Here is a 26,392-nt window from a genome sequence, read left to right on the forward strand (position 1 = left end):
CCCTTGCTCCCAGATTGTGGCAGGCTTGATAATATCAACAAAAATGCTCTACATAATCAATCAAATCTAGTCTCTTTCTTTAACTCCAGAGAATCCAGAGAACCATGATTTCTGAAGAGTCCTGATAGTAGATTTTATATGCATCTGTGCATGTGCACACACACACATATTTCTTTTCACTGAATTATCTTAATAACTTATTGTAGTACTTGCCTCAGTTTCCTTACCTCTGAATGAAAATATGAGTACCTATCTCATTAGGGTGTTTTGAAAATAAAATGAGTTAAATACATATAAAACACCTAGAACAACATCAGGCACAAAAAGGCTATAGCTTAGCTCTTTTTATTATTATTATTATTATCAATATCCCAGCTTCAAAAGGAAGAAACTGATAGATAGAGAATTAAATAATTTGCTCAAGATTACAAAGCTGGTAAGTGACAGAACAGAAATCAATACCTATGCTTGTCCCTGTCTGCTGCGTTGCCCCTCCAAGCCTAATTGAACTAGAAGCTCCCACAGGTGCAGTGGTCTTCCAGGCTCTGCGCCGTCACTCACGCTGTTCCCTCTGTCTGGCTTCTGTTGGTCCTTTGAGACTCTGCTTCTCTGTGTCCCCACGTTGCATCTGATGGATTACTAGATTATGAACTCTTCCAGAGCCTTCCCTACTTCTTCTCAATGATATCTCTACTCCCAGCACATAGAAGAGTAGCTGGCATATGGTTAACCCCTATGTACACATTGAATAATTGCATATATGAATATGCAATTGCACAGATGCATGAAGATGTTGGTTTCATCCAACAAAATGAGACAAAAACTTTTTTCGCTTGGGGAACTTGGTGGGCACTTCCAAGGGCCTCAGGATTAAATTACTCCCACTCCCACGGGGTGGGACTGAGCTATAGAGTGTTCATAGGCAGGACCAGAGTGGGTTAGTGAGAATGGGGAAAGACATCCAGGCCGTTCTTCTGGAAGGCTCTATAATACATTTTCTACAGAAGAAAAATTGTCATATTTCATTTAGGCACCCATTAATTCATTCACCCATTCATGTGTTTATTCAATGAATATTTATATCTCTTTCATTCAATAAATAGTCATTATAATATTTATGTTTGAGTCCTCTAGAATATTTCTGCCCTTTGTAGTTGTAGAAAAGTCTTGGTGGAAAAAATGAAAGAGATCGACTTTGGAGTCTTTCAAGAAGTGGGATCAAATCTAGTCTTTGTGAAAGTTATTAACCTCTCTGAACTTGAGCTTCAAAACAACAGCTCCCACCTCCTGGGGACCAATGATGTACCAGAAATGGTATCAGGGTCTTTGCACACCAGCTTTTTAACTCTGACAAGCTTTCAAGCGTACTTACCCTCAGAGAATGTTTGTGTGAGGATTAGAAATAATGAACTGAGGGCACATATCAGTCTCCTACAATTCAGAAGGGACATCAATCAGTGAACAAGCCGTGTCTGAGCCCATCACTAGCCTGTACCCCAGAGCTGCTCTGAGCCTTATAGGCCTGAGACCCAAACTCCCCCTGCAGAGAGCTACAAGAAGAATTGGACAAGCCCTCACACCTGCTCCACAGAGTAATCACCAACCCTCTTTTCCTAGGCTGAACTTCCATGGGACTTTGGTATATTTCATTAAAACCCACATTTCTCCTCAACTCAAGTGGATGAAAAAGAGGATCTCCACAATTCATGAGTTCAGGGTTTGTTGAGGTCAGAGTCCATCTATGTCAAGGTACCTAGAGAAGGAGGTGGTATGGAGCACTCAGAGGAATAGATTCCAGGCAGCATAGGGTGGACAACCTCAAGGTCATGGTCCTAAGCAAAGAGATGCCCTAGGCAAGGACTTCAGATATAGGGTCCAAGACCCATGCCTGCCCCTTGCTTACAAGTCTAAGATGCCCAGAGAGAGGTATACAGTGTGCCACACAGAAAAGCAGCTATGCTTTGAGAATGGACTACATGCCAGGTACTCTGTAGGGTGCAACCCATACATTCTGTTTCACTCTTCTTAATAACTCTATGAGCTGTGTTTCTAATTATACAGAAGAGGACCCTTAAGTTCAGAAAAGTGAGGGACTTGCCTAAGTCACACAGTTGGTAAGTGACAATGCTGGAAGTTGAACCCAGGTCTGCATGACTACATGGCACATGCTTTCCATGGCACCGTGCTGTCTCCCAAACGAGTCTGGGACAGGACTCCATTCCAAACAGGGCATTTATTGACTGTTGACTAGATCATGGTCGGACACTAAATCCATGATAGCCACCATGGTTATTGCTGTTGGTTTTATATAATAAGAGTAACTACCTTATTACCGGTCACAATAAGTAACACAAAGTACTCAAGTCTCCACTTGCACCCAAACTTAATTAAAACTGATTTTCCACCCATTAAGACTAAGATAAGAGGAAAGATGATCTCACCCAAACAGCTACCCAAGGGCTAATTCTCACTGGAACACCTCCTCTCGTGCAAAGATATACAAGATTATTTTTTACAAGTGCAACAGCAAGCCATTATCCTACAGTGAACACTCATTCAACAGCAAGCCATTATCCTACAGTGAACACTCATTCAACAGCAAGCCATTATCCTACAGTGAACACTCATTCAACAGCAAGCCATTATCCTACAGTGAACATTCTTGTAGATCTTAGACTTGGTTAAGAATCTAAAGACTACACAACATTATAGGCCCCTAGAGGCTCCTTATCTAGCTCTTCTTTGACTGCAGACAAGCCCCAGGCTCACCAAAGGCAGATGATTTATCTGACAGCATCTAAAGGATGCCCCACATTGCCTTGAGGTTGGGGTGGGGCCAGCATAAACCAATGGTGTCTTGTCTGGCATTTTCAACAATGACGTGTCTGGGGGAATATCCACATCTATGAAAGTATGAAGTCCAAGCTGACTTCACCATCTTGCTTGCCTCTCTACTTCTAATTTAGAGCCTGGCCTACTATGGACACTCATTGACACTGGCAGAATAAGCCAATGAAGGACTGGAAGCATTGCTGAGTGCCCCGATGTGCCACAGCACCAGGGAGCGAGGTGAAAGGCAGGAAGGCGGGATTCTCCTGGAACACCCAGTCAAGGATGGCGAGCAGGGAGGGAAGCAGACACTCCTGCTGTGCTATCAGTACGAGGAGAAGGAATCCCCACAGGGAAGGTTTGAGAGAACAGAGAAAGGACTGCACAGGCCCCAGCAGTCAAAGAAGCTCCCTGGAAAAGACGAGGCCCCACCTGGGAGGGTAAATGCGAGTTAGTCAGGCCAAGAAGCAGGAGATGTTCCCAGCTGCCGCAGAGGACCAAATGTACCATAGAAAGCACAGAAAAATCCAAGTAGTTCCAGTGGGCTAGAACCCATCATGGGAAAGGGCTGGGCAATGGGGAGGCCTGAACATAGATGGCACATCAGGCATCCTGCAGAAGTCAGGCCAAGAAGCAGGAGGTGTTCCAGGCTGCAGCCTGTATCTAATCACATGAGTCCTCTTTTACCTAAACCAATATTCTTCAGGGCATTCTCTGGAAGAGTAGTCTTTTGAAATGCGTGGCAAAGAAAGGGCTCTGGGGTCAACAGATCTGGTAAATACTTTTCTAACACTTTCCTCACAGTGCACACTGTACACCATAGGTCCTAGGAGGCCTGTGGTAAAGAGCCTGTGTAATGCTATTTATACCAGCATATTCCAGACTCTTATGGGGAAGATATCTGACCTTGTATTTTCCCTGCAACCCTTAGAGAAGGGCCCAGAATATGCACTGGAAATTGCTCCCCCTAAGTACTCAGCAGTGATTGAAATGTTTTAATCAAGGGAATAAGATGATGATTATATTTTAGAAATAATTGGCAACAATGGAAAAGAGTGAATTAAAGGGGTATCGCTTTTGGGTAATGGTGGGCTGCATAATCTGTATCAACCCTCTTGCTGAGGATCCACAGAAAAAGCTGGGCAAAATAAACTAATAATAACAAACTACCTTCTTGAAGCTGTCACAGAACTACCAAGGTAGTGAAGAATCATTGGCCAAGATGGAAATCCAGAGAGATGGGGGTGAGCATTTAGAAACAGTTTTCCCTGAGGTTGGGTGAGCAAGGTTTCAGATAAGGTGAGAGGCTGAAATTGGTTATTCATGTGGGAAAAAAAGAAACTTCACCCCTACTTCACAGCATATAGAGAATTCCAAGTGAATTATAGATCTACATAAGAAAAGCAACATAGTAATTAATCTTATGGCCTTCAAGGTAGGGAAATTTTTTTTTTTTAAAAGAGGACATAAAAGGCACTAGCCAGTAAGGAGAAGTTTGGGCGATTACTTGACCACAGTAAAATCAAGAATTTCTGGACATCTAGAGATACCATAAGAGAGTGAAAATAGAAGACAGTTAAAAGGTATTTGCAACACATATAACTGACAGAGGACTTGAATCCAGAATATGGAAAGAACTTGGGTAAATCAATTTAAAGAAAAAAGATAGTCAAACCAATAGGAAAAAAGTCCACACCAGACACTTCATAAGAAAGATTATCCAAATGGACAGTGAAAATGTGCTCAATCCCATTAGTAATCAGAACCAGAAATTAAAGCAACAATAACATATCACATCACTAGAATGATTAAAATTGAAAAGACTGACAATACCAGTGTTGACAAAAATATGCTGTAGTAGGCACTCTCGTATGCTACTCGTGTGATTTTAAATTGGTATAAGAAGTTTGGAAAACTGGAATTAGCTACTAAGGTTGAAAGTATGCATACCCTATGAACCATAAATCCAATCCAAGAAATAGATACAACAAAAATATGTACATGTGTACATCAAGAGACTTGTACAAGAATGTTCATACCAGCATTATTCATAACAGCTTCAAACCAGAAAAAAACCTACCTGTCCATCCACAGAAGAATGTATGCATAAAATTATGGTATATTTGTGCAAAGGAATACTAAATGACAATGCATGCAAAATGTGGATAAAACTCATAAACATGACTTTGAGAAAAAGAGCCAAACACAAAAGAATACATACTGCGTAATTCCACTTACACGACATTAAACAGAAAGACAAAATCCAGCCATAGTGTTAAAATTCAAGGGTGGGAAGCAAGGGAGGGCATAATGATAGGAGTATATACTGCTAGGGCTTCTGGGGTGCTGGCAGGTTCTATTTGGAGAACTGAGTGTTTGTGATAACTCATGGAGCTGTACATTATGTTTTGTGCCCTTTTTTGTACATGTTAAATGTCAAAATAAAACTTTTTTTTTTAAAGGAGGACTGTAGGGGAAGGGAAATTGGAATCAGACGAAAGTTACTATTATTTAGACAGTGATAAAGCAGAGGCAGTGACAAAGGGGAAGAGGGATTTAATACAATAACTTTTGACTTTGACATGATTTCAAAGGATTTAACCCATCAAGCATCTTTAAATCCATGAATTCACAATGACGCTAAGGAAAAAATAAATCACCTTTAGAGGTTGAGAGAAAACCAATCCATTATCTTGAAAACCTTTAAATAAAAGGAAAGAATCCAGTACTTTTCCTGCCTTTTTAACATGACCTAGACAATTAGGTAACCAAACGATAGATGTAGTATATCTTAGTAAAAGAAGTCCAATAAATGGTAAAATAAATTATAGAATTAGAATATCACTATATAGCAGCCCTCTCTTAAGTAACAGATTTAGGCCCTGCACATCAATGGCCTCTTGTGTCATAAAGAGGAGACAACTGGAAGTCAAAGGGCTCCTGGGAAAGAACATGGTGCCACCCATGCATCTGGCCAAAGGGGTCTAAGTGGAGTCTGAGCAAGGTTCTGATCTAGCTGCTCGAGTGCAGGAAATGCGGGACATGGAGAATTGCACTGTGCATGTTTAATCAGCAAAGTCCCAACGGGGAAACTGCAGGTAAGCCTGGTCATTCCCAAAATAAATAGGTAGATGGGGGGCAAGGGGCAAAAAAAAGATAGAGGAAAATCATTGAGGGGGAGGGGCAAAGGAGAAGAAAGAAGATAAAAGATCAGTAAAGGAAGTGGTAAATGAGTAATTAACCCATGAGGAATTTGTAGTCCACTCAGCATTACACTTGGCCTTTCAGGCACAGCTGGCTGTAAAAGATCAAGAGTAAAAGGCAGAATAAGCTCCCCACTCCCATCCCTACCCCTCCCTCCACACACTTACTAAGATGTTCATGTCCATGCACAATGTGCCGGTTCCTCGATTGGTACCTTACATGGCAAAAGGGGACTTTGCAGCTATAATTACAGTGAAGGACCTTGAAGTGGGGGAGATTATCCCGAATTATCCAGGTGGCCTGTATCTAATCACGAGTCCTTAAAACTGGAGAGTCTTTTTCTAGACTGTAGCCACAGAGAGACGGTTGCGTTAAGGACGCAGCACCTCCTGTTTGGTTTTGCAGTGTGCGGCTACGGGCAAAGACCAGAGAGAAGACTCTAGAACCTGGAAAAGGCAAGGATATGGATTTCCCCCTGGGGCCTCCAAAAAGGAACACAGCGTTGCTGACACTTTAATTTCAGCCCAGTGAGACCCACGTGGCACTTCTGACCTCTGGAACTGTAAGATACTAAATTCCTGTTTTAAACCACAAAGTTTGTGGTAGTTTGTCACAACAGCAGTAAACCTAGGGACATCAGAAATGGAAAATTATCAAAAATCGCTCTCTGACTCCCTGGTTTTCTGCCTGTAATCAGTTTTTCATTTAGGTTGGAATTGTTGCTCCTCCCTGAAGAACAGAGCGTGGCTGAGCACAGATTCATTAATATGCAGAAAGGGTGGACTAATTAGTTGCCACAGGTAACCCCTCTCTGGCTGCGTGAACCGAGCTAATGTGCGGATGCACGCTGCATGGTGAGCTGCGTGGTGTGAGTAAAAGTTCCCATTTCATGAAAGGAAATATTTGAATAATATGGAAATGCACTGGATGTTATTAGCAGGGTGTCATTTTTGACAGTCCATGTTGTTGTGGAAATAAATGAGTTTTGACACAAATAACTTAGGTATGCATTGGTTTTTTTTTAAAAGCAAATCTAGGAACAAGATGTTAGGTATTATGCTGTTGGTTTACAAAGATTTTGATGGCTATTAGCAGAAAATCATGGCGAAGGATCCTTTATTAATGTATTCATTAAGCTGCTCTAAGGTGTAAGCATCACAACTTTCCCCCCCAAATGTATACTGTTCCTCTTGCATATTTAATTGACTCTGGCAACTCATAGTTAAGACAATGAGGGAGCTGTCAGGAATGTGAGGACAAAAATAGAAATCAAATCTCCATCGTCGGTATCGAAAATGTGCTGGTCTTTTAACTCCTGGGAATATCTTCTCTGGAATGTCTTCATCGCTAAGCTATCTGCTTAATGAGATTTCTTGGGCCCAATTCATTTCCTTTCTTTATAGCCTTTCTCCTTTTGAATTTTTTCTTCAGAGCCTCTGGTTGACAGGCAGGATCCAGCGCCAGGGTCAGCACTTCCTGGCACTGGTCAGGGGCCTGGGACTCTCCTGGCATTTGTTCTTGAGGGAAAGGACAGTGGTGTTCAGGAAGCTTCTCTGCCAAAGGCTAAACATTTGCTGGAGAAACTCCTGTGCAAGTTCACCAGCCCAGTGGAGGCGCCAGCGGCTCCATCCGTTCATCGTGTCTGGAGCCCTGAGGGGAAAAACTGACAGGTCATCCCGGCTGGGGGTGTTTTCCTCGCTGAGCCAATGACCGATTTCCAGGTGTTTCCTGTACAAGGTGGGTGTGGCTTTACGAGGCCAAGCTCCAGGACAGTTCCAACACCACACACATAAAGCTTTGTTTGCCATCAGGCAGCTGGGGACTTAGGGACACAGGACAGATCTTTGGGAGTGGAAGGTAGACACCAGCATCCCGAGGCCCAACCGTAAGGGGTTTATGGATGTTTGATATCAGTAAAGCCCACATTGCACAAAGGACCTGGGGTCTCAGTTTACCTCCTACGTGTTGAGAAAAATAAGGGCGAGTTCCTGGAGTCCAGGTGAAACACAGCTTCACCTGGAACAGGGAAGGCAGGTTGCTCTTGACCTGCAGAATTCAGACCACTCAGTTCTCACCTAGAGCCTAGGGAGAATGAAGCCAGGTAATGGGAAGCCCCTGGAAAAGTCTTGGGCATGCCTCTTGGGAAGAGAACTTAAATGCAGTGACAAATGGTTGCAGAAGACCACCAGGCTCGTGCAAATAGCCTGTGTTCTCTGGAGTGGTAATATGGCAGTGAGACCAACATAATTCTTGCTCTGGGTGCACTGGAGGAGATGGATATACAGAAAGATAATTCAAGAATACATGCATAGGACATTCAAAATACAAAACGTTTCCCTCTGGGGCATCCAGCAGCTCACCAAAGATTTCCAGTGATTCCCCTTCAGCAAACCAGGCAGGATTCTGCTTCCTTGTCTGTTGAGGTTGTCATGGTCTTAGGCTTGCCTTGCAGTGAAATGTGAGCAGAAGTGCCATGTGTCATAGCAAGAGCCATAAACCAGTGCCTGTTTTAGTCATCCTGAAGGCACAGAGATGGAGCCCCTGCTAGCAGGGTTGAGAGAGGAGGAGTTAGAGCAGAACCTCCAGCCCACCAGCAGTGGATGTGGACCATAAGCTTGAGCAGAAAATAAGTCTTCTTTGAAGCCATTGAGATGTTGGAAAACCTAGACTATGCTGGCTGATACAGACGGTAACTCCAGCCAAGGAGCTGTGTTGTGGGGCATGAGTGAGCAAAGGTTTCCCAGAGAAGGGATCTTTGGGCTGAATCTCAGAGGACAAGGTCATTCAGTGAGGGTAACTGCTCCAGCAAGGACCTGCAAGGTCAGAGCATGCACAGGAGAGTCAGCTCCACAGAGGTCAAGTCTACATTCGGTGTTTCTTTGACTAGAGTTATGTGGGTGGGTGTAGGGAAAATGGAAGTTCTTGTGGCCGGGATTCTCACCTGACCCTGGTTGGCTTGCTCACTACACGTGTGGAAAATAGGTTGTTACTGATTCCATATAAAGAGCTCTGCCCAGTGCTCTGGGCGACAAGGCTGCAGGAGAGCAGAGCCTGGAGTGGTGGCAGCACCGAGGACAGGGACTGAGACAGCTGCAGGGGCAGAGAGGCCCAGAGGCAGAGACCTGCTTGCGGCATACAGACTTGCTCTGAGTGGACGGGATTCTTGTGCTTGACCTGCCCCCATGGGAATAAAGTTGGGTATAATTTCTTTCACCCCAAAAATGTACCATTGTCATTTTGCCATCTCACTGAATCAAGAGCAAACTTAACCAGGGCTGAAACCCATTGGCAAGACAGTGGGTGCTCTGGAATCCCTCCTGCCAACATCTAATGGGCCCAGGAATAGGAATTGCCACACAGAGCCCTGGAGGGATGGTAAAGACAGAAATTCAAGTGTGAGCCCCCAGTGAGTCCTCTCTGACTCCTCTCCACTCCCACTCATGAGCCCCCACACCAGATCAGTCATTTCTTACTAAGAGTTCTCGGATTCTTAGTGCTGCCTCTGTTGTAATAATTAAGAAACCACTAATTTAGTCCAAGGGAGTTGGGAAAACTTCCCCAAATGAGGGACATTTGAACTTGAAAAAAAGTGCATAGTCCAGGGAGGGGTGGGGTACCCGGAAGGCCTATAAAAATCTCTTTTTCTCATCTCATTTTATATTCATACACGGTTATTACTGTCCCATTCACAGGCAAGAAAACTTAGTAGAAAGAAGAAGTAACCGTTTCAATACCACACCAGTGATATAAGAGAATCAAACACCAAACCCAGGACTGGATTCCTTGCCCAGCATTCCTTATGCCATAATGCTACAGGTAAGAGAAACTCCTAAGAAGTTTTAAACTATGGTGTAGACAGAAAAAGATTCCACCACATTTGCAATAGAAGTGTTTAATTTCTTACATATGTTTTCCAACTATTTTATAGAAAGTGGAGGCTACTTAGGTCAGGCTTATAGGATTGTTGTAAAGATTAATGCTAGAACATATGTAGTATGAGCTTGGCACAATGTCACTTGCCAACACTCCCAAGTGCCTCGATTATTATCTGAGGCCCTCCTCCTACCCACCTGTAGCATTCTCTTTAGCCTCCCAGACTCTGAACACCCTTCTTATGTGTGGCAAAGCCAATGTCCCCAACCATGGAAGCCCAGAGAGGCTGACGATCATTTTCCCAGCTTTCTTTGCCTGGGACTGCAAGCCCAGGACCTAGGATCTGCCAGTCGCAGGTCCCTCCCTGGACTTTGTCCAGAAAGGGAGGGCCCCAAGCAGCAGAGACTTGCACCACCTAAGCTACCAGTGTGGTCAGAGTGGCAGCAGCTCTGTCCAGTTTCCAGAGGCAACGGCATCCAGGCTTCCAATGTGGGCACATGGACAGTGCCAGCTGTGGCATCCAAGTCAGGAAGAAGAGTGACACCTTTTCTGCTGCTTTGGGACAGGGCTCTTGGCTGTGGAGCCACATATGGTGGTAGAGGTAGAAACTCAAGCAGTCATGGAAGACAGTGTGGGCTTAATCCAAGGCTAAGTTCGGGGTAGAATTCTTCAAAAATTACATGAGAGAGGGGACTTGGAAACAGAGAGGTATATTAGGGAATTGGCAAGTTGCATGTTCCTTTGCGAAAAGCCATCGAGTAAGAGAAAACACCCAAAGAGGAAGCTGATGCTGGATCTTAGGGAAACCTGTGTGCCTGTTTGATTAGTTGAGCGCTGAAGAGTTAATTCAGCAGGACTGAGGCAAGAAACAGCAGTTTGTCAAGAAGCATACTGACTTAGTAAAACCTTCCAGAGGTTACTGCAGTCATACCACTTCAGCTTGGTTATGCCAGTAGGAGGCAGAATCTGATCTTCTCTGACTCACCCGTGTATCACACAACTTTCCACAGAAGGCAAAAAAATAAATATCAGCGTGTATGACCTTTCACTTCTGCCTGAGTCTTTGAGTAAAATATGGTCACTGTCCAAGAAGGCTTTTTAATTCCTTTTCCAACCAGGAAAGCTAAATACCTGATTAATCAGTCAGTCCACCCCCCCCCCTTTTTTTTTTTTTTACCAGAATATATGTTAGGAATCAAGGAACTTTGAGGATGAAGTTCCTTCTTCTGAAGTGAGCATATGGAAACCTCAGAGAGAAATTTGCAAAAAATCTAACAGGAAGTCCAGACAACAAAGTTCAAATCAGTAAGGATTAAGTAAGGGGTGGGAGTGGGACAAAAGAATAAAGCCCAAAATAACAGGCACCCTCTCTCTCTCTCTCACACACACACCCCTCCCGTGGAGGGTCATAGGCTGCTGGCCACACGCAGGCTGAGCCGTCCCCTGCGTTGTGCCTCAAGCTCAGATGCCTAGACCGTGCTCTCCGATATTCCAGGGCAAGGGACCTATTTGCCAGTGTTCCCCTCCCACCTTCTCCCTACCTAGACTGATTGCCCTCATCTCAGAGCTCAAATGCTTGTGGAAACAGGGTTGCAGAAGCTTTAAAATTCCAACTGTTATTTTTCAAATCCCAGTTCTTATTTATTCTAAAATCCCCATGGCTTTCCGTCTGACAATCTGGTATCCCAAATGCATTCAGACAGGGTGGCTTGCTCTTTCCACCTCCCCCAACTGACGAACACGTGCGAAATCACTGCAATGGTGGCCCGTGTAACTGTTACAGCCCTGCCAGAAACCATGGCCAAGATTCAGCCTTCAGCCTCCAGAGACATGGCTACAAGTGAGCTGGAGAGTAGGGCTGGGACTTCTCATTTCTGGTGTAGAAAAAACTCGCTCTGTGGTTTTTCATGAGAATGTTTCCTAACATATTTGGTAAAAAGCACAGGGCCATTAATGAAATTATTCTCTGGTTGTGAGACTAGTTTCCCATGATGCAGCAGGGGGCTATTTGATGGTGCCCATTGACATGTGCCAACCAGCTTCTTAGTTGCAATCAGACAAACCAATTCCATCTACTTCAAACATAAAGTAAAAAAGTCTATCGAGAGATTTTTGGGTGGTGCAGGGAACTATTGTAGGAGGGCACATAGCCAAGGGCAACATCCATGCCACATCCACAAACACGTCTCATTCCAAATGGGACCACAGCACCCGCCTTGAGGACACTGTAGAGGGCAAGCTCAGGGTCCTGCTGATGAAACAGCTATTGCTGCTGCTTCTGGAAACTGATTTAGCTACTGCAGCAGCTGCTATTCTCACCAAAATAAATCCCAAGTAGTCGCTGCTCCTTTGCATCACTAATTCCTGAGTCAATATCTGGCATGGGTGTGTCTGATTGGCAGAGTCCAGATCACGTCCTCCTGTACCACCCTCTAAGAAAGAGGGGCCCGAAAGACAAGTCTAGCATTTCAGTTTCTATAGCTGAGGTGGATTGCTGTATCCTATCTTGATTTATAAAACTGAGAATGTCCTAGACACAGAAAGGGCATGAACCAAATGTCCCTGGGAATTCCTTTGGCTCCCCTCCATTAACATATACTCTTCTCATCAAACTGAAAATTCTCAAAGGTCAGAAACACTACCTTCACCCCAAAAGTTGGACAACCCAAAGGATCGTCAGCCATGGCGTCCATCTCCAAGTTCAGCATCTGTGGGCAATGACCATCATCCTCTAGCTCCCTCATGATATATTCTCAATATTTGATCATTGTGAAGTTAACCACCAGTGATACACAATATTTAAATCTGTGCAAGAAATGGAGAAAGGAGAATAGGGAAACAAATGGTAGAAGCGTGTAAAACACCAAAGGAGAAAACCTGAGTCAGTCCTATAATGTCTGTTTCTGTAACTGGTCTCTTCCCAAGATGGTTCAGGACTTAGGGGAAGCAGAGGGAATCATCTGGGAAAGGAGGTAGCAGGCGCTCCGAAGTTCTAGCTCTTTAACGGTGAACTCACAGGTGTTCATCTTGGTACTGCTGTTTCAAGAATGTATATATATTGCTGCATGTCTCTACATACATTTCACAATATCTTTAAAAATCTCAGGGCATTATTGCAGAACGTGAATAGAGAGGATAACAGACGCATTGAAAAAATCCTGAGAAACAAGGAAGTGTGTACGGATTCATTTTTAAAGCATGGTTTATCAACATAAACATTTTTTAATGCCAAATGATGTATTTTTTGGTTTGGGAGCTAAATGAAGATCAGTATTTTAATTTATGTCATAATATCAACATAGACTTATGATTTTAAAAAAGAAGTTGCTTTTATAACTTGATATATGGGGGGCATTCTTTCAGTTTTCACTTTAAAAAATTGTTTCTCCCCATTATTTTTGAACTTTCATTTTAAAAGGTGAGATAGGAGAGGACTTAAACCATTATTTTGATTAGGCACATGTAGTAAATGCTCCAAATGGCCTCAGTTTATAGATAGGATGATCATTCTCAGGGGAATTACCAAGTTTGTGTACAAATAAAGAAAATAACTACAATGATTTAAAACACTTCCAATATGTTTAAATTCATGAGTTTATAATTATATCAAGTTTTTTAAAAAACTAATTGGTTACCTTTTGAAAATAAAAGAGAGTTAAGTCATTATTTTGAAAACAGGCAAGTAAAGAGAAGGAATCGAATATTTATCTTGCCTTTCCTATGAAACTATCATTGGGTAGACAAGTAACTAATAAGGGGAAAGTTCTCTTTCTAGATGTGTTCCAACTAACAAATAAAAAGAATGGCAGAATGAAAATAGCAGCATTTTACAACCCAAATCAATCAAGGATCAAGACAATGATTGGCCCCAAGGTTCCGAGGATTGTAGAAGGAGCTGCCAGACCCAAGGGGCCTCCTGATAGAGGCACTAACATGGCCTAAGAATTTGTATTACAGAAAAACAATAAATAAACCTAGATTTTATAAATTCTTGAGATCTAAGTGTGAATTTGCAGGAGCAAGAATACTTTGAGGCTGCAATCAGAAATATCCAGACTCTGGAAAATTCTACAGGACAGTCTGGTTTCTTCATTAAATAACTGCAAGAAAGAGAGAGAAGAGGTGGAAGAGAGAATATAGAGGAAGAGAGAGCCGAGAGAGTGAAAGGAAATTAAAGGCTTAAAACAAATTGCAATGAGAATATAATTCAATGTTAATTCAAACACAGACACTATAAAAATTTATGAGGCCATCTGGAATATCTAAACACTGACTGGATATTTAATAATATTGTTAAGTTGTAGGTGAGATACCGATATGGAAGTTATGTATGTAAATAAGCTTTACCTCTTACAGGTATACACGGAAATACTACAGGTGAAATGAGCTGACGTCTAGATCTTGCTTCCAAATAGCTCAGGAGATGGATGTGTGTGGATATGGTTATAAGACGGAACAAGGCTGGCCATCAGTCAACAACAGTTCTGAAAGCAATGAGGGATACAATAGAATGTGCTGCATCATCATCTTCACTTTCATGTTTTTTGAAATGTTTCATAAGAAAGATTTTGCTTCCAACAAAATGAGAAATTGTATGTGCAATATGTATGATAGACAAAGGGTTTCTGACATTAATACAAAAATAGCTCATACTTATAAATGAGAAATAGAACCGTCTAATATAAAACATAGAACATGGACATGCTTCACCAAAAGAAATACAAATGGTCAACACATATATGAAAAAATGGTTGAATTCCATAATATTTAAAGAAATGCAAAGAGTGAGCATAATTCTCAAGAGGAAGATATAGGAGCAAATGTGAGGTTTCTCAGACCAAGGAGAGAGGAAGGGACAGTCAGCACTCAAACAAGCCTCTTAGACATACTGTACATCAAACTTTTGATTTTGAGATAATTGTATGTGTTTAAAATTTATGAACAAAGCCAGGAGGATAACTTCAAAGAGGAGTATTCATTTGTAGACATTCTCACTTCATTAAACACATAACTATACAACATAAGGTTAAGCCAATGATTTCAAGATAAAAGAAAGGAAAGCTCTCCAAAATTATCTTAAGGCCACCATGAAATAATGCCCTGGCATTCTACCTAGTATTCTAGTTCTATATGTAAAGTTAAAAATATTCTCAACATTCAAGCCAACAGGAAGGGTGTTTGCACTACCAAAAACTACTGAACACTGGAAGATCATTGAAGTGGGCAGAACACCAAGAGCCTGTCCACCTCCTGACATTACCAACCCCACTGTCCAGTGGAAAATGCACTAGGTAGAGGGTCACTCATAATATCATATCATATCATTTCAAATCATAGCAACTTATGCTTGAGCAATTGGGATACAAATTACCCAAACACAGTCAACCCACAATTTAAATCTCAAAGTCTAGTTACTGGAAAATTGTATCTACAAAATGTTATTGTTACAAATACACATTATTATTGTACATCATGGGATTAAATAGAATACACAAGAAAATAAATTGGTAGAGCCAAAACAATTAACAACAAATAACAGTTAAAAGTAAAAAATGGCAGCAAGTGAAAAATGACATCAGCTTCAGACAACACTTATAACTCAAGTTTTTCCCAAATAGGGGGAATTTCAACTATCTGACAGTCCACATACAGGAGATCTGCAACCCAGCTAATACTGCATGTCAGCATATTTTTCCCAGATAAAAGAAATTCAGGAATATTTGCCAATTTAATAAAGTGCAGCTAATAAAAATGCACAGAATGGAAAGTAAGTCTTCCTTGACCTTTTTCCACAATACAACTTGACCCACCATCATTGATAAAAAATTTTCTAAACACACACACACACACACACACACACACACGCACAGTGTGAGGGCTTTAGGAAGTATGTTTCATAAATAAGATCATATTTTACATATTTATCTGCAAAATCATATTATTTTACTTTTAATAATAAAATATAGAGATCTTTCCATGGTAGTGCATGTAGATGTATGCACCACATTCTTTTTAACAAAACCCAGACCTCCTAGTGAATTAGTCTTCAGAAACCTCAAGTAGTATGTCTACTTTAACATCTGAAAAAAAAATTGGATGTCAAGGAAACAATTGTCATTTTTGTACCAAGTGCTATCTATTAGGAGAAACTGTTGAGATGCTTAGCTATTTTGAGGCTTAGAATTATTAATTTTTAAAGAATGGCATGCATATGATCTCTACTGAAATATTAAATGTGTGAATAATTGTAAGTTTTAAGTTTAAAATGCAGAGCAATGATAGTATGCCCATACTGACTATATTTCCACATGCCTTTAAAGTTTTATTAAAATATGAGCTGCTTGAGGGAAGGACTATACCTTCTTCCATCTCGTATCTCCAGTTCTGGGCATAGGCAGCATATAGCGGTACCAGTGACCTCTGTGTATTTACTCACACCTTTAACAAAGATGCCAGTTGCTGTTTTAGGCAGAAGAGATGAAATATGAATAAATACACTTTGTTTCTGGGTTCACAGCACATTCGCTCTAGTCTGGGGACATAGACAATGAAGAAAACAAGGAAAATAGAGATGATTTCAGATTGTGTTAATCATCATAACCATAGAAACAACAAAAGTGTCACGTAGGACAAGTGGCCAAAAGAAGGCCTTTTTTGATCAAGTGTTCAGGGTGAGCCTTTCTCAGGAGGTGATCTGAATAGCCTAGGAGCCAGCCTTGCAGAAGATTGGGAAATAGAATGTTCCAGGCAGAGGGGACTGCAGGTGCAAAGGTCCTGAGGACGAAGCACTCAGGGTGGGCTTACAGGACTACAGTGGTGCAGCAGGCCACATGGCTGAAGCACATGTGGATTGAGAAGGGTCCATGATAAGCTCAGGAATGTGCTCAAGGGCCACTGACAAGTGCCTGATCAGGAAGTCAGAGGGAGGTGTTTGGATATCATGAGTTGGTGGGGGCCCCCACATGTTTTCAGCAGGGAACAGCATGACAGGGAACAGCATGATCTCATCTATGTACTGAAAACTTCCCTGGTGCTGCATGGGTCAGAGGCTGCAGAAGGGGAAGTCGAGCAAGCTTGGAGTGAGAAAACCCACCTCACTTGCCTGCAGAGCCCGGGGGGAAGGAGGCTAGCTGGCCCAGCGTGGCAGCAGGAACAGAATAGAGCAGAATCCCAGGTTTGGGTTGTAGAGGGAACAGAACATGCTGATGGCTTGCTTATAGCAAGTGAGAAGAATGAAATGATGACTCCTGGGTTTTTAACTGAATACAAGGATGAATGGATGGCCCATTTACTGAGCTAGGAAGACAGAGGTGAACCAAGAGGAGGGGAGGAGAAGGGTTCCATTTGATGGCCATGGTTGGAAACAACCACAGTGTCTGTCAAAGGAGGAACAGATGAAGAAAATGTGGTCTATACATAGGATGGAATATCATTCAACCTTAGAAAGAAGGAAATCCTGCCATTTGTAATAACTTCAATGAACCTGAAGGGCATTAGGTTAAGTAAAACAAGCCAGGCAGAGACAGACACATACTGCCTGTTAACACTTGTATGTGGAATCTTAAAAAATGAATCTAACATAGAAATAGTAGAAATGGTTGCCAGGGCTTGGCAGGTAAAGGAAATAAGGATAGGTTTGTAAAAGGGTACAATCTCTGTTATAAGATGAGTAAGGTCTGAGGCTGTGATGTATAACACGGTCACTGATAACACTGTGTAGTATAACTGAAATTTGCTGAGAGAGTAAAGCTTGAATGTTCCCACCAAAAAAAAGGGTAAATAGCTGAGGAGATGGTTGTGTTAACTAGAGGGAAGGAATCCTTTCACAATTTATACATATATCAAATCATCACACTGGACACTAAATATCTTTCAACTTTATTTGTCAATTATACCTCCATAAAGCTGAAAAAAAGTTCTGTTTGGGCTATTCTGCCTAAGATGACTATAAACACAGAGCCAAAGGAAATGTCAAGCAGACAATCTGATAAGAGTTTGGAGGTCCCAGGAGAAGGCGGACCTGGAGATAGAAACACATGAGTCACCATCCCAGAGATGATATTTGAATAATGGGATTGAATAAGATCCTGTAGGGAGAGAATATAGATAAAAAAAGGGACTGGATTGAAAACTAAGCAGTAGGTGCTCCAGCTTTTGGTGGATTGGAGAAAGCCAGAAATAAAATTTTAAATGATAGAAATGAGTTTAATGTTCATTTGATTCTTTGCTCTCTGAAAAATTAGTGATGTTGATAACTGGAAAGTAAATGAATTGAAACAAATATCGTGACAGTGTGTCCTACCAGACCAGCAGCCTCCAGTCATTCTCCTGTTTCTAGAAAGTGAGTCTTGCCTTTTACCCCTATTACCTTGCCATGAACCATGGATAAGCCACCCAGGTCATTTTCATTGTGTGGTATTTGTAGCTTCCAAGATTTTGAGCCAAACTTAACACTGAACACACAGGAAATCTTTAACAGGACCCTGGGTCCAGTGGGAATGCTGTATTATCTGATATAACTTCAATTCACTGGCATAAACAAAGACCATTTGAAGAGCACAAACTGCAACTTGGGCAGAGTGTGGGCAGCTGCCAGCAGTAAACAGTACATGTATTTCTCTAGAGATTGGGCTTCAATTTGAAGGGAGAGAGAAGGATAGGACTCCAGTCCTTCTGCAGATAACTTTAATCCAGTTTAACCTCCCATTCCCCTTAGTTTATCTTTTCTTTCTGCTTTCTCCTCTACCAAAAAGGGGGTAAAATTATTTGGGTGGAAGACGCATTGTTAACGTTCTTCATAAACCCATTTAGGAATTGCCCTGTGATGGTTAACTTCATGTGCCAACCTGGCTAGGCTATGGCCCACTTGTTTAGTTAAATACCAGTCTAGGTGTTGCTGTGAAGTCACTTTTTAGATGTGATTAAGTAAAGTAGATTGCTCTCCATAACGTTGGTGTGCTTTTCCAATCAGCCGAAGGCCTTAAGAGCATAGACCGAGGTTTCCCAAAAAGAAAGCAACTCTGTTTCGCGACTGCAGCATAGAAACCCTGCCTGACTTTCCAGCCTGTAGATTTCAGAGACAAGACTGAAACATCAATTCTTCATGACAGATAGACAGATGACAGATAGATTGATCAATCAATTGGTCTAATAGTGGTTCTGTTTTTCTAGAGAACTTAACTAATTTGCCTTTTCTCTACCTTCCCCCAGCCCCTTTAACCACATCTGCCTCGCTGAATGCAAGATGACTTCACATTCAGTAGTTGAAAAAAGTTTTGTACTTGAGGCTGAGGCATAGAGGAGATAGGATCTGACCATGAGATTTTAGTATCTGAGTTCCAGTTCTGCTCCAGCACTGCAGAATCATGTGAACGAGGTGACATAAGCCCTGAGCCTCAGCGGAGGGAAAAGTAGTTGCTGCATATACATTCCACTTCTAAGCTTGATGTGGTTTTCAAAGTCAGTTTGAGAATGTTCTTATAAGAATCCAGGAGCTTTGTCTCCAAGGCTAGCTATAATAGTAAGGTAAGTAGATTTAAGTAAATTATTCTGAGGAAATGTCTAAGAGAATGAGAGGTTATCCTTCCTATTCTGGTGCAGTATTGCCTTAACTGAGTTTTTCTGTCATTCAGTTTTGGGGAAGCCAAATGGATATCAACGTTCCCTACATTCAAAGTTGTACAGAAAGTTAATACACAAGTGGAGACTTGGTTGAGGATTTCGAACTTGGTTGAGGATTTAGAATAAACAATAGGGTATAGTTGGATGACTTGTTTGGGTTTAGAAAAAGAAAAAGTAAACACAACCTCCCCCACCCCAACCAAGGCAGTCTTCAACCTGTGTTCAATTTTCAAAGAGAATCACATCCCACTCAAAGCACACATTCAGGGTTCTGCAGAGACTTTTTACTTTAGGCCAAATTAGGCCAGTTTTAAGGAAATCTCAGGTGCCCAGGTAGGATGTTGGAGAAGTAGAAAAAGGCATGTGATTTAATGCAAAGGCCACTGAATATGGAATCAGGAACTCAGACTGTCTCTTCCACCTTTCTTTTATATGGCTTCCAGAAAGGCACTTACCCCTACAGACACTTGATTTCCCCATCTGTAAAACTGGATAGCAGTCTCTGTTACCTTCCTCACAGTTCTGTTTTGAGAATCAAATGGGGTAAGTGTGTTCAAATACTTTGTACTGCACTTTACTAATATGAGCTGTTATACGATGACCCAGGCAGAGGGTTGCTAGTTTAGTTTTAGCAAAAGTTCCAGAATGAGATTTCTTGCTCCTTATTAATTACACAATGTACAGACTTCCCGAAAAGGGAGTCCCCTTCTGGTTGTGCCCATCTGCTGGTTCAGACTGGCTGTTTTTTTGTCTTTGGAACCAGGAGGTCCTTAAGATACACAGTCTCAAAGCCTCATCCAGCTGAAGCTTTGGCCTTTTGTCCACATGGTCTAAGCATGGTGTCTGGATAGTGGGGCTCAGGACTGACTCACAATCTGAGAGGTGGAAGGTTTGCTTTCAGAACCAAGTTTTAGGGTTACTTCTCTTTTCTCCTACTGACTGACTTAGACGAGTAGGAACTCTCTGCAGGTACCTGGGTATCTGTGAATCCCAAGTATGGCAAATCCCTACTCTTCCTCCAACTGGCACAAAATTTCACACATTTCCAAAGTCTGGTTTAATGTAATATTGTTGGTTTCTTCAATCGATGCCATTTTCTCTAGGCATCTGATTTTTTTATCATAGTAACGTAGGTACTTACTTGCTTTCCTGGCAACACCAGAAGTCACAAAAAGTTGAAATCGTGGGCATGTGAGGAAGGTTCTTTTTAACGATAAAGAAGCCATCTGTTAGAGGCTGTCCACTGGACCAGGGATGAAGCCAGTGTCCAATACAGGGAGTTCAGTGAACAAACAGCTGAGCAGGAATGGTCAGAAAATGTGGCTGAGAACCAAATAAATAATAGCTAAGTACTTCTTTATGTATTTAATATGCTTTATTTCATTTAATCTCATTTGGACAGCATAAGGTAGATACTGCTATTGTCTATCCCCAAATCACAGTGAGGAAACTGAGGTTCAGGGTAGATATGTCTAGTCCAAGATAGCACAAATGTGTGAAGAGGTTTCCAAAACCAGGCTGCCTGAACCTCTACACTCTGCTACTATTTCAGGGTAGGAAACAACCGCTCTATGAAAAGGTCCATTTATTTTGATCATCTTAAGAGTTTCCTCAAAGCACCCACTCAGTTACCCAAATGCATAATGTCCAATTTATAACTTGACTGAGGATCAGTAAACAGAACAGGTAACAGGAATGGAGGGAGCAGGTGGTGGTAGGGAAGAACTGCTCAGTTCCACCGGATGGCATTTGTTTGACATTTATTTTGGCCAAGTCTTGCTCTTCAAAGCTGCAGTCCAAAGTTGATGGGTAGTATCAGTAGGCTATGTTCCCCGTCACCTATGATATAGAAGGTCTTGGAGCCTACTTTTTGCTAATACATACTGAAATGTAGGTAGGAATAGTAACATCCTTATACCCACTGTAAAGAAAAAGTCAAGATGATAAAAGCAAAGCAGAGGCTCTTCCATCAAATAGGTGAGAATTTGGTGCAAATAAAATAAAAGCTTTCTGCTCACAAGTAATCACAGTTGCCAGCAGGGTACCTAATGCCTTCAGAATGGGAGACATATGATTCTCAGAAGTGAGAGTTAGCCCACATATCCCCCTGATAATTTTCAGGTAGGCCTTGGGCTGTCAGGCCCATGAAAGGAGGTACCAAGGATTCAAGGCAAATGAAAACCTTAGGGAGTACTCTCCTTGCATGCAGGGAGAGTGTCTACAGGGAAACTCCAGGAAGAAAGGGTAAAAGGAAAACAGGGAAGGGTTTCCCACCCCATGTAACATAGTTTGGAGAGATCGTACTTGACACTGTGAAAAAAAATGGTGCTGCCAACATATCTTCAACCCCTCCTGTTCAAAAGGAGCCCATAGTTCTCCTTTTCCTTCCACCCCTGCTCAGTTTTATTCTCCCTGCAAGCTTTCAGGGGTCAGAGCACATCAAGTTATGATGGACACCTCCACCAAAACCAGGCAGCGGCGGCCCAAGCACAAAGCCACGTGAACCACAGTGACAGGCTCATTTAGAAATAAATTAGGGGTTAAGTAAAAAGTGCATGACGGAGGCAATGCTGAGTTTCCCTTTCCCCCTTCCTGTCGGTTAGAATTAGAAAGTGCCTGTGAGCGGCGTGTGTCAAGAATATGAACGTGAGATGTCATTTCGCTGCCTCTAATTGAAGCCAGATAAATGGAGTGGAAAGGCAGCGTCTAATCCAATCAAAACATGAAAAAGGTATTTTGACAAGTAAATTGCAAACTTCCTGTGTATTTTGTCTCCCCAATTACACCCTCCCCTGTCATGTTTTATTTTCTAAATTACATCTTAATCTCCCAGTCTCCTAATAATTATGTCACCATTCTTGGGCCCTGAACACTGTGTAATGGTATTTTATGGGATGTGCCATTCATTATTAACTAAACTCACTCTCTGTCCCCAGTGATACCATATCTCATGGTGTTCAAATATGCCTGGTGTCAGCTCCTGCTTTGTAAATGCTGCTGTGGTTCTAACTCTCTGTTTCATGATTACATGGAAGTTAGTGAAGCACTTTTGGACAGTTAATCCAACTCGTCAGTATTTTATATGGGGATACCTGACACCTTTCCTTCGTAATGGGATGGGTTTAAAATATAAATCTCTCATCATAGAGGCTCATTAAAATAGAGCCACACACAGAAACTTCTCTGCTGCTCTTAAAGAAATAGGGGATATCAAAATCACACTATTGAAATCACAAAAAGAAGTCAGTAAAGAAAAGTGGCAATTTGATAGGCAGACAGCAATTGTTCTATGCTGGCAGGAAGCACTAGTATATAGTACTGCAGACTGCCTCTAAGCAGGAAAAAAAAACCTTAAAGATCACCTCTCTGAGGCCCCTAGATTAACAGGTGAGAAAAATGATAGCAACCAAGTAAAATAATTTCTCCAGGTCTCTTTGTTCATTGGAGGCAGAAACAGAGCTAGATTCCCCAGAGCATCAACTGGGCTACACAGGGTCCTGCCAGCCCCTGCCCCAGAGCCCCAGGGGCTACAGTCTAGGCCAGTGCAATGCCCTTGGGGCTCCTGAGGAACTCACCAAAGGCTTGGGCCAGGAGAGTAAAACGTCACAGAGCAGCCTGTAAACCTGGAGATCACCAGTGAGCAGTCCTGGCTTCCAAGAGGCCCCTGAGTTCTGCAAGTGCTTTCTTCAAAAGACCACCTTTTATTAAAGCATTTGCTCACACTTCTGGAAGTGGAGTAGAGCGAGAGCAGGAATTGGGTTCAGAGGGACAGAAATTCTAATCCTGGACATACTGCATTGTAGTTCTTGACCTTGGGAAAGTCTGGGCCTCCCTGGCTTCCCTATAGAACAGAAATAACAATGCATACTCCATCTGCTACAGGGGCACACGCCAGCAGACTTCATTCCCTGTACACAGTGTGCTCTAAAAACCAAACAGCCCACACTAGAGTAATAAAATTTAAGTCAAGAACCCTGGATTTGCACCCCTGTTCTACCACTCATTAGCCCTTTGCCCTCAGTCTCTCCTTTTAAAAAAAAATGGGTTTAATAATTTACCTCCCAGAGTTAAAACTATGTAATATGGGCTATAGTTTACCTGGAATCTGCTATGTTCAGATGTTGAATGGCCATCAGAGCCGTAGACTTTTCCATTGAAAACAAATCTAAGTAATTTAAAATTCACATGTGAAAGGTTGAAATTTGAGACTGGGTGGGAGGAAGAAGCTGAAGATGATCAAAATACGTGGACCTACCTCTTGCTTATTGGTAGTTATTGAGACCACACCCATTACCAGACTGAATCCTCTGGCTGCATCTACTAATCAGCCCTCAGCCACTGGGATAGGCAGAGATGACAGACATGCCTATGAAAGTTCCATTTAGGGCATCCTTTGGCCAAGTCCCTCTGCACAAGAATAAAGTGGGTTGTCCTTTTTCATTTAAATCTGTGAGTTCATGAGGGCTTTAGGGACAATCTTGCCCACCCACCTACACAAGTGTGGGAAGGAAGTTTTGGGTCACCACAGGCAGTCAGCTGCCTCTCTCTACACTTGTTCAAATAACATTGATGCCAAGTCCCTACGGGAAATCAGAAATGATGATCACCCAGTATCTGCCCTCAAGTCCAAAGGCAGAAATAAGAGCTGTCAGAAAATTATCCCTATTTCAAAATAGAAAGTAAGATATGCTCTCCAGTAGTTGCCAGGAAGATTTTAGTGTAATCCTGATCTTTATTATATTAGAAGTTCCTTGAAGAGGCAAATGGAATCCCATCCCCACCAGGAGAATCTCTCATAAGAAGAAAAAATAGTGACTAAAATGAAATCTCCTATATTTTAGAAAATGACAGATACAGAAATTGAACCACAAATAATGTTCTTACTTTTTTGAAGGGTGTTACCTAAATGTGCCAGAGAGAGCCCCTGCATATTGTCCTAAAATGGTCCCCATGTTCTTTACTTCAAACTGTTAGCCCGAAGCCTACAGGCAGGCATCAAATTCAAGTTCTTACATCAAATTCAAGTTCATCCAATTGCTTTAAACATAATAAGGCCCCCCTCTTATTCTTCTCTCTCCCGGGAGGTCCCTTGCCCTATTCCCCTTCAGGGTGGTGACCTCACACCAGTCTCTGGAAGGTGTCCTGCCAGGAAAAACCTCCCCTCTCACACAGCCCTGTCCAAACACCCCCCGAGAAAGCATGTTGTGTGTTCTGTCTCTTCTGCTCCTGTCTCTTTCTTGATCAACCCTGAAATCTTTGAACACCTTAAAGGGTGTCCTCATCTGTTTAAGTTGCAATAACAGAATGCCATAGATTGAATGGCTTCTGGAAGCCTGAAGTCCAAGATCCAAGTGTCTTCAGATTCAGTGTCTAATGAGAGCCCACTTCTTGGTTCATAAGTGGCTATCTTCTAATGTGTACCATGTCCAGGATTAGAATTTCTGTCCTTCTGAATCCAATTCCTGTTGTTGCTCTACTCCACTCCTGGAAGTGTGAGCAAACCCTTTAATAAAAGGTTGTCTTTTGAAGAAAGCACTTGCAGAACTCAGGGGCCTCTTGGAAGCCAGGACTGCTCACTGATGACCTCCAGTTTCACACGCTGCTCTGTGACATTTTACTCTCCTGGCCCAAGCTTTTGGTGAGTTCCTCAGAGATGCCTCACCTCTGCTTCATCAGGGGCCCCAAGGGCATTGCATTGGCCTAGAATGGCCCTGGGGCTCTGGGCCAAGGGCTGGCAGGACCCTGTGTAGCCCAGTTGGTGCTCTGGGGAATCTAGCTCTGTTTCTGCCTCCAATGAACAGAAAAAGTTGGAGAAATTCTTTTACCTGCTCCCTCTCAACCCCCGCTAACTTCCTTTCAAGTCTTAGAGCTCTTAGACTAGGAGCTTAACCAGCTTAGTTAGCTCTCACTTTCCTATTAGATATGCACTTCTCAAGATTGTTAGGGTATCACCAGCTATCCAACTCAAATCTTGAATGATCATATGCTATACACATAGACCATCCTGCGCACAAAGCCCAGGGAGATTATAGAGCAGGGATTCGCCCTATGGGAACTTGCCTTTGATCACCATGGGTCTTAATAATTGGGACAGTGGAAGAGGTAGGGACGAGGAGCCAGATTCTGGATATATTCTGAAAGTATATCCAATGGGCTGTGAATTGGTTTAAATATGGTGAATATGAGAGCTGATGATGTAGAAGAATTAAAGGGGATCCTGGAAGTTTGAGCCTGCAAGAAAAAGCTACCAGAGAATGGACAGTGGGAAGAAATAAAGAAAATGGCTATATTGACTCATACCCTGCCTCAGTTTTAAAAGACTTTATGGAAGCATATGATGATGCATACATTATAGCTAGATAAAAATAATTTCAAATGAATAAAAGCAGTGAAGTAAAAGGAAAATAAAGAAAACCAGTACTAAGCATGAGCATAGCTTGTAGAGATAAAAAAAAAAGTTTGCAATGAAATCCTATGCACTTGAAATGGGTGAGTCTCCAACACTCAGAAGAATTGGTGTCCAAGAGGAGAAAAAAATACACCCCATCCAAAAAATGGGAAAAACAGTAGCATCTACTTCTCAGGAACTGGAAAGATTAAATTAAATAATACTTATAAAGCACTAAAGATTTTTTTGAATACTTAAATAGTATATATTTAAGAAATGCTGGCTACTATTATTTTAAAAATTCATAGATTTTCTGTTATTGAGGCCAGAGAGAATTGACTCTTCAGGTCCTCTCCAAAAGTATCAATCATATGTTGGATAGTACACAAAGTTCCCCAAAACATCCTTACAGGAAATTGAGCAGTGAGATTTCAAGGAGTTGTTTCTCATGGTACCTTCGGACAAGGCATAGTTGTG

At 42.0% G+C, this 26,392-nt stretch overlaps 1 long non-coding RNA gene across 1 annotated transcript in view; it reads left to right on the top strand.

The window, feature by feature from the left end:
• Nucleotides 1-26,392, top strand: part of LOC140847245 (uncharacterized) — a 44,993-nt gene that overhangs the window by 16,695 nt on the left and 1,906 nt on the right. The window contains exons 2-3 of the long non-coding RNA XR_012127050.1: nt 9,726-9,849; nt 22,131-22,258. This is a non-coding gene — a long non-coding RNA (uncharacterized lncRNA). The remainder of the gene's footprint in view (nt 1-9,725; nt 9,850-22,130; nt 22,259-26,392) is intronic.

The sequence above is a fragment of the Manis javanica genome, chromosome 18 (assembly GCF_040802235.1).
Source record: "Manis javanica isolate MJ-LG chromosome 18, MJ_LKY, whole genome shotgun sequence".
Lineage (NCBI taxonomy): Eukaryota > Metazoa > Chordata > Mammalia > Pholidota > Manidae > Manis > Manis javanica.